At 40.0% G+C, this 8,046-nt stretch overlaps 1 non-coding gene across 1 annotated transcript; it reads left to right on the forward strand.

Annotated features, from left to right (window-relative positions):
• The first annotated feature begins 1,531 nt into the window (after positions 1-1,531).
• Positions 1,532-1,638, forward strand: LOC128067153 (U6 spliceosomal RNA). Its single transcript, XR_008201355.1, has one exon. It is a non-coding gene; the product is annotated as a U6 spliceosomal RNA (small nuclear RNA).
• Positions 1,639-8,046: the final 6,408 nt, after the last annotated feature.

Below are 8,046 nucleotides of genomic sequence, written 5' to 3' on the forward strand. Positions count from 1 at the left end.
AGGCTTTTTAGTCCCATTAAGTTGCCTAAAATAAAAGAAGAAAACAATAGCAAGTATTGGCAAGGATGACGAGAAACGAATCAAACACTGTTGCTGCAATTTAAAATAGAACAGAAAACAATTTGGTAATTCTTCAAAATAATCAGAGAATTTCCATGTGACCTTCCAATTTTACTCTCAGATACATACACAAGAAAAATGACAAATAAAAAATAAAAACATATGTCTACATAAAATGTTACGTTAATGTTCAAAACAGTGTTATTAATAGCAATAAAAAAATACAGTATTGTAAAGTAAAATAAAGTAAAAATAAAAAAATAAAAATAATGAAAATAACACAAGAACTAAAAAAAAAAAAGTTGGAAACAACCACATGTATATCAAATGATGAATAGGTTTTTAAAAATGGGGTATATTCCCACAATGGAAATTATCCAGCATTAAAAAGGCATGAAGTACTAACATGTGCTCTTTTCTGTGAGTCTACTACCCAGACACCAAGAGTGACCTACTCAATCAGTGTGAAGCTCTCATGAAAATGAAAAGAGCCTCCCAGCATTTTTGATGCCTAAAGGCCCCTCTGCCTGTTGAAACGGAGGGAGGAAATACTGCTAGGTAACCAAACACTAATGAATGTTTAAAGTAAGTGTCCGCACCTTGGGCTGAGGCTGATGGGAACAGACCCCACAGCCTGCACAGTGGTGTCACCATGTACTGACCTCTTCCTCATCCCCTTCCCTGGCTGATCACATCTGACCCGAGAGAGGAGAAACAGTGCCTAGAGCATTGGGATTGAGAGGTTTTACTCTGTGGTCTCTTTGCAACAATATTTTTCTAAACCTTTTCTCTTCAAGATGCTGTAAGTCCCCTGTAGTTCACTAGAATTCTCTTCTTGCATGTGACTTGCCATGATATATCCCTTATTTCTGCAGATTCAGCAAAACCGAGGGCAACTGCACTCCCTTACCCTCAGGATTACTCAGATCCCAGTTGGACAAAGCCCTCTGATTTCCTTCTGGAAATGATTTTTCTTCTGGGAAACAGTCTTCTTGCTTTCTCTCCAGAGCAGTTCATTTGATGGCCACACAATCTGTGTTCACAACTCCCATTGTCCCATTGACTTCAGACAGTTGGTGCTCCTGGGGTTTTGTGTGTGGCTACCCTGGATCCTCTGGTCTTGTCAGCTGGCTCTTTCCCACTGTCTGGGGCTAGGGAAGACCCTGGACCTTGGAGCTACCCAGACAGTGGATGACTTTTCCACTAGCTTAGCAATATGGAAATGTGGTATTCATGCCCACTTTAATTTATGGATAGATTCAAACTCACTGAATTTGACTTCTTGGTTGTAAGAAACAGAAATTTTCTCAGAGAAGCTGAGTAGAAAAGGTTAATCTGTTATAAGGATGTAGAGCTGGGGTGAAGGCTTGCACTGACCTAAGAACAGGAAAATCATCCTAAATCTATCCTGCATCTCTTTTTATTTCTTTTTTTTTTAAAAATTATTAATTCATTTAAAAAAATCACTGGAGTGCTCACTTCGGAAGCACATATACTAAAATTGGAATGATACAGAGAAGATTAGCATGGCCCCTGTGCAAGGATGATATGCAAATTTGTGAAGCGTTCCATATTTTTTTCATGTTTGGGATCGCATGTACACCCATGGTGGATTCACGTCAATGTATGGCAAAACCAATACAGTATTATAAAGTGAAATAAAGTAAAAATAAAAAGTTAAAAAAAAAATCACTGGAGATGAATTTTTGTTTTGACCCTTGACAAGGAGGCGAGAGATAGGGGGAGAGTGACTTTCTCTGACTTAATCCCTAGGGTGGGGATTCTGACCCATTCAGTTTAGTCAGTGCCCACTCTTTGGGTTAGGCTGTCCAAGGAATATTTCTGCACATTTAGGAGGACAGAGATTTGTGAACTGAGTCAACTATCATTAAATTGTTTTTATGAGAGAAAAAAGGCATTTTAAAAACCACATGGAACTTTTGTGTAAGGAGCTTAGAAGTCACCAATCTATTCTAACAACAAGAAATGTGTGCGTGCTCAGTTGCTTTAGTCATGTCCAACTCTTAGTGACCCCATGGATGGTAGCCTGCCAGTCTCCTCTGTCCATGGGATTTTCTTGGCAAGAATACTGGAGTGGGTTTCCATGCCCTCCTCCAGGGGATCTTCTCCTGAATTTCAGGTGTTTTTTTTTTTTTTTTTTATTGCTGGGCCACAACAGGAAAGCCCAACAGGAAGGGAAGAACTGAACAAATTTAAAAAGTTCAACAACTCTTTTCAGATCCATCAGAGAAATGACGTCACCAATTCTGCATCCTGCAAAATTATCCTTCAAAGTGCAGAACATGGAACAAAGGACTGATTCAAACTTGGGAAAGGAGTGTGACAAGGTTGTATCTTGCCACCTTATTTACTTAACTTACTTGCAGAGTACATCATACAAAATGCCAGGCCAGATGAATCACAAGTTGGAATCAAGATTGATGGTAGAAATATCAACAACCTCAGATATGCAGATGGTAGCATTACTAGAATGCTAAAGTGAAAGTGAAGAGAAAGTGCAGAAAGTGAAGAGAAACTAAAGAGCCTCTTGCTGAAGATGAAAGAAGAGAGTGAAAACGCTGGCTTAAAACTCAACATTTGGGGGCAGTCCTAAGATAGCAGAGGAATAGGACAGGGAGACCACTTTCTCCCCCACAAACTCATCAAAAGATCATTTGAGCAAATTCCACAAAACAACTTCTGAACACTGGCGGAGGACACCAGGCACCCAGAAAGGCAGCCTATTCTCTTCAAAAGGGATGCGGTATGGATGGAGAAGTCTTTCTGAGGCTACTGTAAGAATAAGACAGAAAGCAAGAGGCAGGAGGCTTAAATCCAAAACTTGAGAACACCAGAAAACTCCTTACTCCAGGGAACATTAATTGACAAGAGCTCATCCAAAAGCCTCCATACCTACACTGAAACCAAACTCCACCCAAGAGCCAGCAAGTTTCAGAGCAAGACATAGCAAGCTAATTCTCCAACAACACAGGAACATAACCTTAAGCATTAAAATGCAGGCAGCCAAAAGTCACACCAAACCCATAGACACCTCACAACTCACTACTGGACACTTCATTGCACTCCAGAGAGAAGAGATCCAGCTCCACGCACCAGAACTCCAACACAAACTTACCTAACCAGGAAACCTTGACAAGCCACTGGTCCAACCCCACCCGCAGGGAGGAATCGCCACAATAAAGAGGAAGCACAAACTTCCAGCATACAGAGAGGCCACCCCAAGCACATAAATCTAAACAAGATGAAAAGGCAGGGAAACATTCAGCTGGTAAAGGAACATGATAAATGCCCATCAAACCAAACAAAAGAGGAGGATATAGGGAGTCTACCTGGAAAAGAATTCAGAATAATGATAGTAAAAATGATCCAAAATCTTGAAAACAAAATGGAGTTACAGATAAATAGAGACAAGGATTGAGAAGATGCAAGGAATGTTTAACAAGGACCTAGAAGAAATAAAAAAGAGTCAACCAATAATGAATAATGCAATAACTGAGATCAAAGGCACTCTGGAGGGAACCAACAGTAGAATAACTGAGGCAGAAGATAGGATAAGCAAGGTGAAAGATAGAATGGTGGGAATAAATGAAGCCCAGAGAAAAAAAGAAAAAAGAACTAAGAAATTAGGACAACCTCAGAGACTTCTGGGACAATGTCAAATGGCCCACATTTGAATCATAGGAGTCCCAGAAGAAGAAGACAAAAAGAAAGGCCATGAGAAAATACTTGAGCAGATAATAGTTGAAAACTCCCCTAAAAAGAGGAAGGAAATAGCCACCCAGGTCCAAGAAACCCAGAGAGTCCCAAACAGGATAAATCCAAGGTGAAACACCCCAAGACATATATTAATCAAATTAGTGAAGATCAAACACAAAGAACAAATGTTAAAAGCAGCAAGGGAAAAACAACAAACACACAAGGGGATTCCCATAAGGATAACAGCTGATCTTTCAATAGAAACTCTTTAGGCTGGAAGGGCATGGCAGGACATACTTAAAGTGATGAAAGAGAAAAACCTACAGCCCATATTACAGTACCCAGCAAGGATCTTATTCAAATACGAAGAAGAAATCAAAAGCTTTACAGATAAGCAAAAGCTGAGAGAATTCAGCACCATCAAACCAGCTTTTTAAAAAATACTAAAGGATCTTTTCTAGACAGGAAACAGAAAAGGTTTGTAAACTCAAACCCAAAACAACAAAGTAAATGGCAATGGGATCATACTTATCAATAATCACCTTAAATATAAATGGGTTGAATGCCCCAACCAAAAGACAAAGACTGGCTGAATGGATAAAAAAACAAGACCTTTATATATGCTGTGTACAAGAGACCTACCTCAAAATAACGGACACAAACAGACTGAAAGTGAAGGGCTGGAAAAAGATATTCCATGCAAATAGAGACCAAAAGAAAGCAGGAGTAGCAGTACTCATAGCAGATAAAATAGGTAGGAAAAAATATAAAAGACAAAAAAAGAGACAAAAGAGGTAGGGAGGGAGCTCCGTCCTGGGAAGGGAGTCTTAAAAAGAGAGAAGTTTCCAAACACCAGGAAACACTCACTGCTGAGTCTGTGGCGAGCCTTGGAAGCACAGAAGGCAAAATAACAGGGAGGAAAAAGAAATAAATAATTAAAACCCACAGATTATGAGCCCAACAGTGCAGATGCCTGCATCTGCCACTAGCAAGCAGGGGCTGGGCAGGAAGGTGCGGGCTTCATAGTTTTTTAAGGCTTGGGCCCAAATGCCCCGAGTGTAACCAGAGCGAACTAACTTGGGCTAGCAAACCAGACTGTGGGATAGCTACCACACAAAAAGCTCTAACATAAGACACCTCCAGGACCGCGCACAGAACAAAGGACGGAGCAGAATTAGCCGGCTGCAGACCATCCCCCTCCGGTGACAGGTAGCCAGAGCTGGAAGGGCCGGAAGGGGGCAATAGCAGCCCCAGAGAGACATTAACTACCAAACTGCAAACAGGCTTTTTTGCTAACTAAGACTTCTTGGGGTTCTGGACAGTCGTCATCCACCTGAGAAGGTGCACCAGTTTTACACCCAGAAAACTGAGCAGCAGGGATGGGAGAGGCAATAAGTCGCAGTGACCATGCTTACCAAACACCTGAGCTACTAGAACCTGGGACGGGCACAAAACTCAGGCCCAACTGAGTCTGCACCTCTGAGGGCTACCTGATTGCCTGAGCCTGAGCGGCTTAGACCTGGGAGGTGCATGCAGCCCAGGGCAGGCCTCAGATGGTTCCCGGCGGAACAACCTAGAGCCTGAGCTGTGTGTGCCATGAGGGGAGGCAGGCCCAGCGTGGCTGTGAGCACATGCCAGTGTTATTTGTTTGCAGCATCCCTCCCTCCCCACAGCGTGACTGAACAAGTGAGCCTAAAAAAAAGTGTCCACCACTGCCCCCATTTGGTCAGGGCAGAAATCAGACACTGAAAAGACCAGCAAACAGAAGAAGCTAAAACAGAGGGAACCACCTTGGAAGTGACAGGTGCAATAGATTAAAACCCTGTCGTTAGTATCAACTACATAGGAAGGGGCCTATAGATCTTGAGAAATATAAGCCAGACCAAGGAACTATCCGAAAATGAACTGACCTCACACTGCCCACAACAACACTTGAGAAAGTCCAAGATATATCTTTACTATTTTTATGATCATTCTTTTTTGTTTGTTTTCTTCTTCTTTTTTTTTAACATTTTTAAATTTTTAAGTCCTCTATTTCTCCTTTAATTTTCATTTTTATAACCTACTATTACTTTTCAAAAAAAGACCTTATTTTTAAAGCAAACTTTATATACATATATATACATATTTTTAATAATTCTTGTGACTTTGTTTTTTTCTTCTTCTTCTTTTCTTTAATATTGTATTTTTCAAAGAGAAATTAAGGAAACAATTCCATTCACCATTGCAATGAAAAGAATAAAATACTTAGGAATGTATCTACCTAAAGAAACTAAAGACCTATATATAGAAAACTATAAAACACAGGTGAAAGAAAGCAAAGAGGACACTAATAGATGGAGAAATATACCATGTTCATGGATTAGAAGAATCAATATAGTGAAAATGAATATACTACCCAAAGCAATCTACAGATTCAATGCAATCCCTATCAAGCTAGAACAAATAATTTCACAGTTTGTATGGAAATACAAAAAACCTCGAATAGCCAAAGCAATCTTGAGAAAGAAGAATGGAACTGAAGGAATCAACTTGCCTGACTTCAGGCTATACTACAAAGCCACAGTCATCAAGACAGTATGGTACTGGCACAAAGACAGAAATATAGATCAATGGAACAAAATAGAAAGCCCAGAGATAAATCCACACACATATGGACACCTTATCTTTGACAAAGAAGGCAAGAATATACAATAGATTAAAGACAATCTTTTTAACAAGTTGTGCTGGGAAAACTGGTCAACCACTTGTAAAAGAATGAAACTAGAACAGTTTCTAACACCATACACAAAAATAAACTCAAAATGGATTAAAGATCTAAATGTAAGACCAGAAACTATAAAACTCCTAGAGGAGAACATAAGCAAAACACTCTCTGACATAAATCATGGCAGGATCCTCTATGACTCTCTGCCCAGAATACTGGAAATAAAAGCAAAAATAAACAAATGGGATCTAATTAAAATTAAAAGCTTCTGCACAACAAAGGAAACTATAAGCAAGGTGAAAAGACAGCCTTCAGAATGGGAGAAAATAATAGCAAATGAAGCAACTGAAAAACAACTAATCTCCAAAATATAAAAGCAACTCATGCAGCTCAATTCCAGAAAAATAAACAACCCAATCAAAAAATGGGCCAAAGAACTAAATAGAGATTCCTCCCAAGAAGACATACAGATGGCCAACAAACACATGAAAAGATGCTCAACATCACTCATTATCAGAGAAATGCAAATCAAGACCACAATGAGGTACCATTTCACGCCAGTCAGAATGGCTGTGATCCAAAAGTCTACAAGCAATAAATGCTGGAGAGGGTGTGGAGAAAAGGGAACCCTCTTACACTGTTGGTGGGAATGCAAACTAGTGCAGCCACTATGGAGAACAGTGTGGAGAATCCTTAAAAAATTGCAAATAGAACTACCTTATGACCCAGCAATCCCACTGCTGGGCATACACACCGAGGAAACCAGAATTGAAAGAGACACATGTACCCCAATGTTCATCGCAGCACTGTTTATAATAGCCAGGACATGGAAGCAACCTAGATGTCCATCAGCAGATGAATGGATAAGAAAGCTGTGGTCCATATACACAATGGAGTGTTACTCAGCCATTAAAAAGAATACATTTGAATCAGTTCTAATGAGGTGGATGAAACTGGAGCCGATTATACAGAGTGAAGCAAGTCAGAAAGAAAAACACCAATACAGCATACTAACACATATATGTGGAATTTAGAAAGATGATAATGATAACTTTGTATGTGAGACAGCAAAAGAGACACAGATGTATAGAACAGACTTTTGGACTCTGTGGGAGAGGGCAAGAGTGGGATGATTTGGGAGAATGGCATTGAAACATGTATACTATCATGTAAGAAATGAATCGCCAGTCTAGGTTCGATGCAGGATACAGGATGCTTGGGGCTGGTGCATGGGGATGACCCAGAGAGATGGTATGGGGAGGGAGGTGGGAGGGGGGTTCAGGATTGGGAACTCATGTACACCAGTGGCGGATTCATGTTGATGTATGGCCAAACCAGTGCAGTATTGTAAAGTAAAATAAAGTTTAAAAAAAAAAAAAAAAGCAAAGACATTACTTTTCCAACAATAACAAAAATAATAAAAAGTATGTTGCTACTGCCATCTGTTGGATGAAATGTGAGACCTACTTAGATAACAGGGATATTTTAAATAACCATCTGTCCTTTCCTTTCAACTTCTGCTTGCCTCCCAGAGGAAAGATTTTGCCTTTACTCTGTAGTTG

The sequence above is a fragment of the Budorcas taxicolor genome, chromosome 21 (assembly GCF_023091745.1).
Source record: "Budorcas taxicolor isolate Tak-1 chromosome 21, Takin1.1, whole genome shotgun sequence".
Lineage (NCBI taxonomy): Eukaryota > Metazoa > Chordata > Mammalia > Artiodactyla > Bovidae > Budorcas > Budorcas taxicolor.